A 9,070-nucleotide genomic window follows, 5' to 3' on the forward strand; every position below is an offset into this window, starting at 1 on the left:
GGAAAGCATGGCCAGCCGTAGCAAAATGCTTGTTGAAATTCTCGATTATTGTAGATTTATCGGTGGTGATAGTGTTTCCTAGTCTCAGTGCAGTGGGCAGCTGGGAGGAGGTGCTCTTATTCTCCATGGACTTTACAGTGTCCCAAAACTTTTTGGAGTTAGTGCTACAGGATGCAAATTTCTGTTTGAAAAAGCTAGCCTTTGCTTTCCTAACTGCTTGTGTATATTGGTTCCTAACTCGCGGGGGCTATTCGATGCTAATGCAGTACGCCACAGGATGTTTATGTGCTGGTCAAGGGCAGTCAAGTCTGAGGAGAACCAGGGGCTATATCTGTTCTTAGTTTTGCATTTTTTGAATGGGGCATGCTTATTTAAGATTGATAGGAAAGCACTTTTAAAGAACAACCAGGCATCCTCTACTGACGGAATGAGATCGATATCCATCCAGGCCTGCTCGCTAAAGTGTTTTAGGGAGCGTTTGACAGTGATGAGAGGTGGTCGTTTGACCGCGGACCCGTTACGGACGCAGGCAATAAGGCAGTGATCGTTGAGATCCTGGTTGAAGACAGTGGACGTGTATTTAGAGGGTAAGTTAGTCAAGATTATATCTATAAGGGTGCCCATGTTTACGGATTTAGGGTTGTACCTGGTAGGTTCCTTGATAATTTGTGTGAGATTGAGGGCATTTAGTTTGGATTGTAGGATGGCCGGGGTGTTAAGCATATCCCAGTTTAGGCCACCAAGCAGTACGAACTCTGAGGATAGATGGGGGGCAATCAATTCACATATGGTGTCCAGGGCACAGCTGGTGGCTGAGGGGGGTCTGTAGCAAGCGGCAACAGTGAGAGACTTATTTCTGGAAAGGTGGATTTTTAGAAGTAGAAGCTCAAACTGTTTGGGCACAGACCTGGATAGTATGATAGAGCTCTGCAGGCTATCTCTACAGTAGATTGCAACTCCACCCCGTTTGGCAGTTATATCTAGACAGAGAATGTTGTAGTTGGGGATGGACATTTCTGAATTTTTGGTGGCCTTCCTAAGCCAGGATTCAGACACTGCTAGAACATCAGGGTTGGCGGAGTGTGTTAACGCAGTGAATAACTCAAACTTAGGGAGGAGGCTTCTGATGTTAACATGCAAAAAACCAATGCTTTTACGGTTACAGAAGTCAACAAATGATGATACTGGGGGCTGCAGGGCCTGGGTTAACCTCTACATCACTAGAGGAACAGAGGAGGACTAGAATAAGGATACGGCTAAAGGCTTTAAGAACTGGTCTTCTAGTGCGTTGGGTACAGAGAATAAAGGGGGCAGATTTCTGGGCGTTGTAGAATAGATTCAGGGCATTATGTACAGACAAGGATATGGGAGGATATGAGTACAGTGGAGGTAAACCTAAGCGTTGGGTAACAATGAAAGAGATAGCATCACTGGAGGCACCGATTGAGCCGGTCTCCGCGTGTATGGGGGGTGGAACAAAGGAGCTATTTGAGGCAGTTTGAGAGGGACTTAAGGCTCTACAGTGAAATTGTACAATAAGAACTAACTGGAACAGCAATAGGCAAGGCATATTGACATGGGAGAGAGGCATAAAGCAATCACAGGTGTTATTCGAGAGAGCTAAGACAACAACTGGTAATGGCGATGAAAGTTTGAGCTGAGGCTAAACAGATAAACAGGATGCGGTACCGTGTAAAGGAACAGTCCAGCAGGCATCAGCTGTGCAGCTGAGTGATCATAAGGTCCAGTGATCAGCAATATGTGAGTCTGAGAGCAGTTTGAATTGGTGCTACAGCACAGGCTAGCAGCGGGAAGCCTGTTGAAACCACAGACGATTACGTCAGCAGACCAGTCGTGATGGATCGGCGGGGCTCCGTGTCGACTCTAGGAGGTCCCGTCCGGTTGACAGAGAGGTAGATAGCCAGGAGATGGGCCTGACTCGAGGCTAGCTCAAGGCTGATTAGCCAACAACAACATCCATTTGGTTGCAGCTAGCTAGTTGCGATGATCCGGTGTTAAAGGTCCAGTGATTCAGTGATTCCGGCAGAAAAAACGATATGTTCTGGGTCGATAACGCGCTGTGCAGACAGTGCAGACTGGCCGATAATAGTCCAGGCTAGATAGATGTTCTGGGTGAAAACCGCTAACGGTGGCTAATAGCAAGTAGCTAGTTAGCTGGCTAGCTAGTTTCAACTGGAGATTCTAGATAAAAGGTAAGTCAATAATAGAATCCGTTCCACATTTAGTGAGGCGGGTTGCAGGAAAGTATATTTAGTAGAAGGATGAAAGTGTGATAGGGAAATATGTATGAAAAATACAACAAAAAATACAAAAAACTGTCTATTTACACGGACACACACAGAGTACACGACCGCACTGCTACGCCATCTTGGATCTAAAACCTGGTTCAGTTTGCTTTCCAACAGACACTGGGAGACAAACTCACCTTTCAGCAGGACAATAACCTAAAAGACAAGGCCAAATATGCACTGGAGTTGCTTACCAAGACAACATTGAATGTTCTTGAGTGGCCTAATTACATTTTTGACTTAAAATGGCTTAAAAATGTATGGCAAGACTTGAAAATGGGCCACCGTCTTGGCCTTCCGACAAGTGACAGTGGAATTAACCAATTACATTTTGACATGCAAAGGGTGGGACAATTCTTTTTTAAAGTGACGTATCTAGGCCTTGATACATCACTACTGAAATCGCAAGAGAAAAAATAGTTTTCCCACGCTAACGCTAGTAATGTTAGCTAGCTTGTTGTGGTAGTGTGACAATGTTAGCTAGCTTGTTTTGTAGTAGTGTGAAAATGGCTACGTCGGCTGCAGCAGCTCTTATCAACTCAAGTTGGATGTTGTTGCTAATTTGTTAGCATCACCCTTTTCAAGATGAACTTTAAAACTTAATTTACAAATGATCATCATCTGGTGAGTGTCACAGTTTTTTGTTGCAGCTCGCTTGCTGTTAGCTATCTCTTAGAAAATAATGACTGTGAAACTTTAGAACACCGGTTAGTGTGATGAACATGATAAAATATATTTGTAATGAGAAGTAATAGCTGGTTTTGTGGTGGAGGTGTTGTTGCCTATCGTCACCACATGGGTCTGGCCCGTCAAGAAGTTCAGGATCCAGTTGCAGAGCGAGATAGGTGTTCAGTCCCAGGGTCCCGAGCTTGGAAGGGACTTTGGTGTTGAACGCTGAGCTGTGGTCTATGAACAGCATTCTCACATAGTTATTTCCCCTCTTGTCCAGGTGAGAGAGGGCATTGTGAAGTGCAATTGAGATTGCGTAATCTGTAATCTGTGTCTGGCATGATGGTGTTGATGTGTGTCCTGACCAGCCTTTCAAAGCACTTCATAATTACAGCTCTGAGTGCCGCAGGGCGATACTCATTTAGGCAGGTTACCTTGGAGTTCTTGGGAAGACGGAAAATGGTGGTCAGCTTGAAACATGTTGGGATTACAGACTGGGAATTTGGAGAGAAGACACTTGCCAGCTGGTCTGCGCATGCTCTGAGAACGCGCCCTGGTTTTCTGGCTGGCCCAGCGGCCTTGCGAGTGTTAACCCATAAGAGCTTAAGTCCTGTCTAAACTGAACCATTTGTAAATATTTGTGTACATGTATTCAACTCCTTAAACAGCCTCTGACATGTACAGTTGAAGACGTAAGTTTACATTAGCCAAATATATTTAAACTCAGTTTTCACAATTCATGACATTTAATCCTTGTAAAAATAACCTGTTTTAGGTCAGTTAGGATAACCACTTTATTTTAAGAATGTGAAATGTCAGAATAATTGTAGAGAGAATGATTTATTTCAGCTTTTATTTCATTCATCACATTCCCAGTGGGTCAAACGTTTCGGGTAGCCTTCCACAAGCTTCCCACAATAAGTTGGGTGAGTCAGGTTTGTTGGCCTCCTTGCTCGCACACGCTTTCTCAGTTCTGCCCACAAATGTTCTATAGGATTGAGGTTAGGGCTTTGTGATGGCCACTCCAATACCTTGACTTTGTTGTCCTTCAGCCATTTTAACACAATTTTGGAAGTACACTTGGGGTCATTGTCCATTTGGAAGACCCATTTGTGACCAAGCTTTAACTTCCTGACTAATGTCTTGAGATGCTGCTTCAATATATCCACATAATTTTCCTTCCTCATGATGCCATCTATTTTGTGAAGTGCACCAGGCCCTCCTGCTGCAAAGCACCCCCACAGCATGATGCTGCCACTCCTGTGCTTCACGGTTGGAATGGTGTTCTTCCGCTTGCAAGCAACCCCCTTTTCCTCCAAACATAACAATGGTTATTATGGTCAAACAGTTCTATTTTTGTTTCATCAGACCAGAGGACATTTCTCCAAAAAGTACGATCTTTGTCCCCATGTGCAGTTGCAAACCGTAGTCTGGCTTTTTTATGGCGGTTTTGGAGCAGTGGCTTCTTCCTTGCTGAGCAGCCTTTCAGGTTATGTCGATATTGGACTCGTTTTACTGTGAATATAGATACTTTTGTACCTGTTTCCTCCAGCATCTTCACAAGGTCCTTTGCTGTTGTTCTGGGATTGATTTGCACTTTTCGCACCAAAGTACGTTAATCTCTAGGAGACAGAATATGTTTCCTTCCTGAGCGGTGTGACGGCTGCGTGGTCCCATGGTGTTTATACTTGCATAGTATTGTTTGTACAGATGAACGTGGTACCTTCAGGCGTTTGGAAATCGCTCCTAAGGATGAACCAGACTTGTGGAGGTCTACCATTTTTTTCTGAGGTCTTGGCTGATTTCTTTTGATTTTCCTATGATGTCAAGCAAAGAGGCACTGAGTTTGAAGGTAGGCCTTGAAAAACATCCACAGGTAAACCTCCAATTGACTCAAATGATGTCAATTAGCCTATCAGAATTTTCTAAAACCATGACAAATCATTTTCTGGAATTTCCCAAGTTGTTTAAAGGCACAGTCAACTTAGTGTATGTAAACTTCTGACCCACTGGAATTGTGATACAGTGAATTATAAGTGAAATAATCTGTCTGTAAACAGTTGTTGGAAAAATTACTTGTGTCTTGCCAAAACTATAGTTTGTTAACAAGAAATTTGTGGAGTGGTTGAAAAACTCCAACCTAAGTGTATGGAAACTTCCGACTTCAACTGTACATGTTCGTGTGAGTCTTATTTTTGCCAAAGAGGGGTCATAATAGTTTGTAGGCCAAACCGTTCGGACGCTACAGATGATTTTGTGAGAAGACCGATTTTCGGGATGTCTCATGGTCTGACAAACTCTACGCTAGCTCTTTCACCGCAGATGCGGAAGTGCGACATAGGCAGATACATAGGCAGATGCATCCAATGCAAAAAAACAGATATCTCTAACTGACAGAATTTTATGGCGATGTGTATATGCTCATTAGATTTCCCCTCCCCCTTTCTCCAGCTCGTATACAGGCAGTTCCCTTCTACCTGAGTTCCACTAAACAATTCTATCATACCCAGCTGACTTTAACTAAACATTGTAACTTACTTAAAGCTCTTCTAGAGTGGTTGATGATATGATTGTAGCTTGTTTGTGCCAAAGCTGTTAGGAAACAGGGGAATATTAGGTTAAGACTGAGGTGAGGTTTAGTACAAGTCTTGGGTACCTGCCTTTTTCTGTATTAGCCAACCCAACCCCTGTTGACGACCTATTGAACTGGAATGAATGAAGTGATTTATTTGCTAATCTATCCAGGGGCTGTATTGTTGATTTTATTTATTATTTGTCTGTACAGGCACTGGGAGACAAACAATTTTTTTTTTTGAGACGACTATTTTTATATATTTTTGGGGGTTTAATACAGAAGAGTTGGTGAAGGTTGACTTATGGTACAAATCTGTGATGACACACTTGTATATAAGGAATGTGGAGTCACTTGAGACTCACCCTACTAGTGAATCCCTGATCCTAATCGAACTAACTACATTCATATATTAACTTAGCTTTCTGCTCCTCTGCTACTGCCTGTATGTGTATAGAGCAGTTGCCCTATGATGTCATGTCCTGTCTGTCACTCTTCTGAACATTCTAGAACATACTCGCTCACTCACCACAATAGAAATATAATGAATAGAAAGGGCTTGGAACCTCTAACCCTTGCAATTTGACTGGTAAACTCATGGGTACACTAACCACCTCTGCCTGGTATTGTGATGCAATAGTTTCTATGGTATTTTGGAATGTTCTATCAACTGTTGCTGGCTGATGCAATGGAATGGAATATATGGCTATGTATTTCAAAATCAAATCAAATTGTATTTGCCACATGCGCCGAATACAACAGGTGTAGACATTACATTGAAATGCTTACTTACAAGCCCTTAACCAACAATGCATATTTTTTTGGGTTAAATACAAAAGTTTAATAAAAAGTGTTAAGTAAAAAAATAAAAGCAAATAACTAAAGAGCAACAGTAAAATAAAATAACAGTAGGGAGGCTATATATACAGGGGGGTACCTGTGCAGAGTCAATATGCATGGGCACCGGCTAGTCGAGGAAGTTGAGGTAATATGTACATGTGGGTAGAGTTAAAGTGACTATGCATAAATAATAAACAGAGTAGCAGCAGCGTAAAAGAGGGGGATGGGATGGGGGGGCAGTGTAAATAGTCCGGGTAGCCATGATTAGCTGTTCAGGAGTCTTATGGCTTGGGGGTAGAAGCTGTTGAGAAGCCTTTTGGACCTAGACTTGGCGCTCCGGTTCCGCTTGCCGTGCGGTAGCAGAGAGAACAGTCTATGACTAGGGTGGCTGGAGTCTAACAATTTTGAGGGCCTTCCTCTGACACCGCCTGGTATAGAGGTCCTGGATGGCAGGAAGCTTGGCCCCAGTGATGTACTGGGCCGTACACACTACCCTCTGTAGTGCCTTGCGGTCGGAGGCCGAGCAGTTGTCATACCAGGCGGTGATGCAACCAGTCAGGATGCTCTCGATGGTGCAGCTGTATAACTTTTTGAGGATCTGAGGACCCATGCCAAATCTTTTCAGTCTCCTGAGGGGGAATAGGCTTTGTCATGCCCTCTTCACGACTGTCTTGGTGTTTTTGGACCATGATAGTTCATTGGTGATGTGGACACCAAGGAACTTGAAGCTCTCAACCTGTTCCACTACAGCCCCGTCGATGAGAATGGGGGCGTGCTCAGTCCTCTTATTTTTCCTGTAGTCTATAATCATCTCCTTTGTCTTGATCATGTTGAGGGAGAGGTTGTTATCCTGGCACCACACGGCCAAGTCTCTGACCTCCTCCCTATAGGCTGTCTCATCGTTGTCGGTGATCAGGCCTACCACTGTTGTGTAGTCTGCAAATTTTATGAGGGTGTTGGAGTCGTGCCTGGCCATGCAGTCATGGGTGAACAGGGAGTACAGGAGGGGACTGAGCACACACCCCTGAGGGGCCCCCGTGTTGAGGATCAGCGTGGCAGATGTGTTGTTACCTACCCTTACCACCTGGGGGCGGCCCGTCAGGAAGTCCAGGATCCAATTACAGAGGGAGGTGTTTAGTCCCAGGATCCTTAGCTTAGTGATGAGATTTGAGGTCACTATGGTGTTGAACGCTGAGCTGTAGTCAATGAATAGCATTCTCACGTAGGTGTTCCTCTTGTCCAGGTGGGAAAGGGCAGTGTGGAGTGCAATAGAGATTGCATCATCTGTGGATCTGTTGGGGCGGTATGCAAATTGGAGAGGGTCTAGGGTTTCTGGGATAATGGTGTTGATGTGAGCCATGACCAGCCTTTCAAAGCACTTCATGGCTACAGACGTGAGTGCTACGGGTCGGTAGTCATTTAGGCAGGTTATCTTATTGTCCTTGGGCACAGGGACTATGGTGGTCTGCTTGAAACCTGTTGGTATTACAGACTCAGTCAGGGACATGTTGAAAATGTCAGTGAAGACACTTGCCAGTTGGTCAGCACATGCTCGTAATACACGTCCTGGTAATCCGTCTGGTGAATGTTGACCTGCTTAAAAGTCTTACTCACATCGGCTACGGAGAGCGTGATCACATAGTCATCCGGAACAGCTGGTGCTCTCATGCATGCTTCAGTGTTGCTTGCCTCGAAGCGAGCATAGAAGTGATTTACCTCGTCTGGTAGGCTTGTGTCACTGGGCAGCTCGCGGCTGTGCTTCCCTTTGTAGTCTGTAATAGTTTTCAAGCACTGCAACATCCGACGAGCGTCAGAGCCGGTGTAGTACGATTCAATCTTAGTCCTGTATTGACTCTTTGCCTGTTTGATGGTTCGTCGGAGGGCATAGCGGGATTTCTTATAAGCGTCCGGGTTAGAGTCCCGCTCCTTGAAAGCGGCAGCTCTACTCTTTAGCTCAGTGCGGATATTGCCTGTAATCTATGGCTTCTGGTTGGGGTATGTACATACGGTCACTGTGGAGACGACGTCATCGATGCACTTATTGATGAAGCCAGTGACTGATGTGGTGTACTCCTTAATGCTATCTGAAGAATCCCGGAACATATTCCAGTCTATGCTAGCAAAACAGTCCTGTAGCTTAGCATCTGCGTCATCTGACCACTTTTTTTTATTAACCGAGTCACTGGTGCTTCCTGCTTTAGTTTTTGCTTATAAGCAGGAATCAGGAGGATAGAGTTATGGTCAGATTTGCCAAATGGAGGGCGAGGGAGAGCTTTGTATGTGTCTCTGTGTGTGGAGTAAAGGTGGTCTAGAGTTTTTTTTCCTCTGGTTGCACATTTAACATGCTGGTAGAAATTAGGTAGAACGGATGTACGTTTCCCTACATTAAAGTCCCCGGCCACTAGGAGCGCTGCCTCTGGATGAGCATTTTACAGCTCATTGAGTGCAATCTTAATGCCAGCATCGGTTTGTGGTGGTAGATAGACAGCTACGAAAAATATAGATGAAAAGTCTCTTGGTAAATAGTGTGGTCTACAGCTTATCATGAAATACTCTACCTCAGGTGAGCAAAACCTCGAGACTTCCTTAATATTAGATTTTATGCACCAGCTGTTGTTTACAAATATACACAGACCGCCAGCCCTTGTCTTACCAGAGTCAGCCATTCTATTTTGCCGAT

The sequence above is a fragment of the Coregonus clupeaformis genome, chromosome 31 (assembly GCF_020615455.1).
Source record: "Coregonus clupeaformis isolate EN_2021a chromosome 31, ASM2061545v1, whole genome shotgun sequence".
NCBI classification, from domain to species: Eukaryota; Metazoa; Chordata; class Actinopteri; order Salmoniformes; family Salmonidae; genus Coregonus; species Coregonus clupeaformis.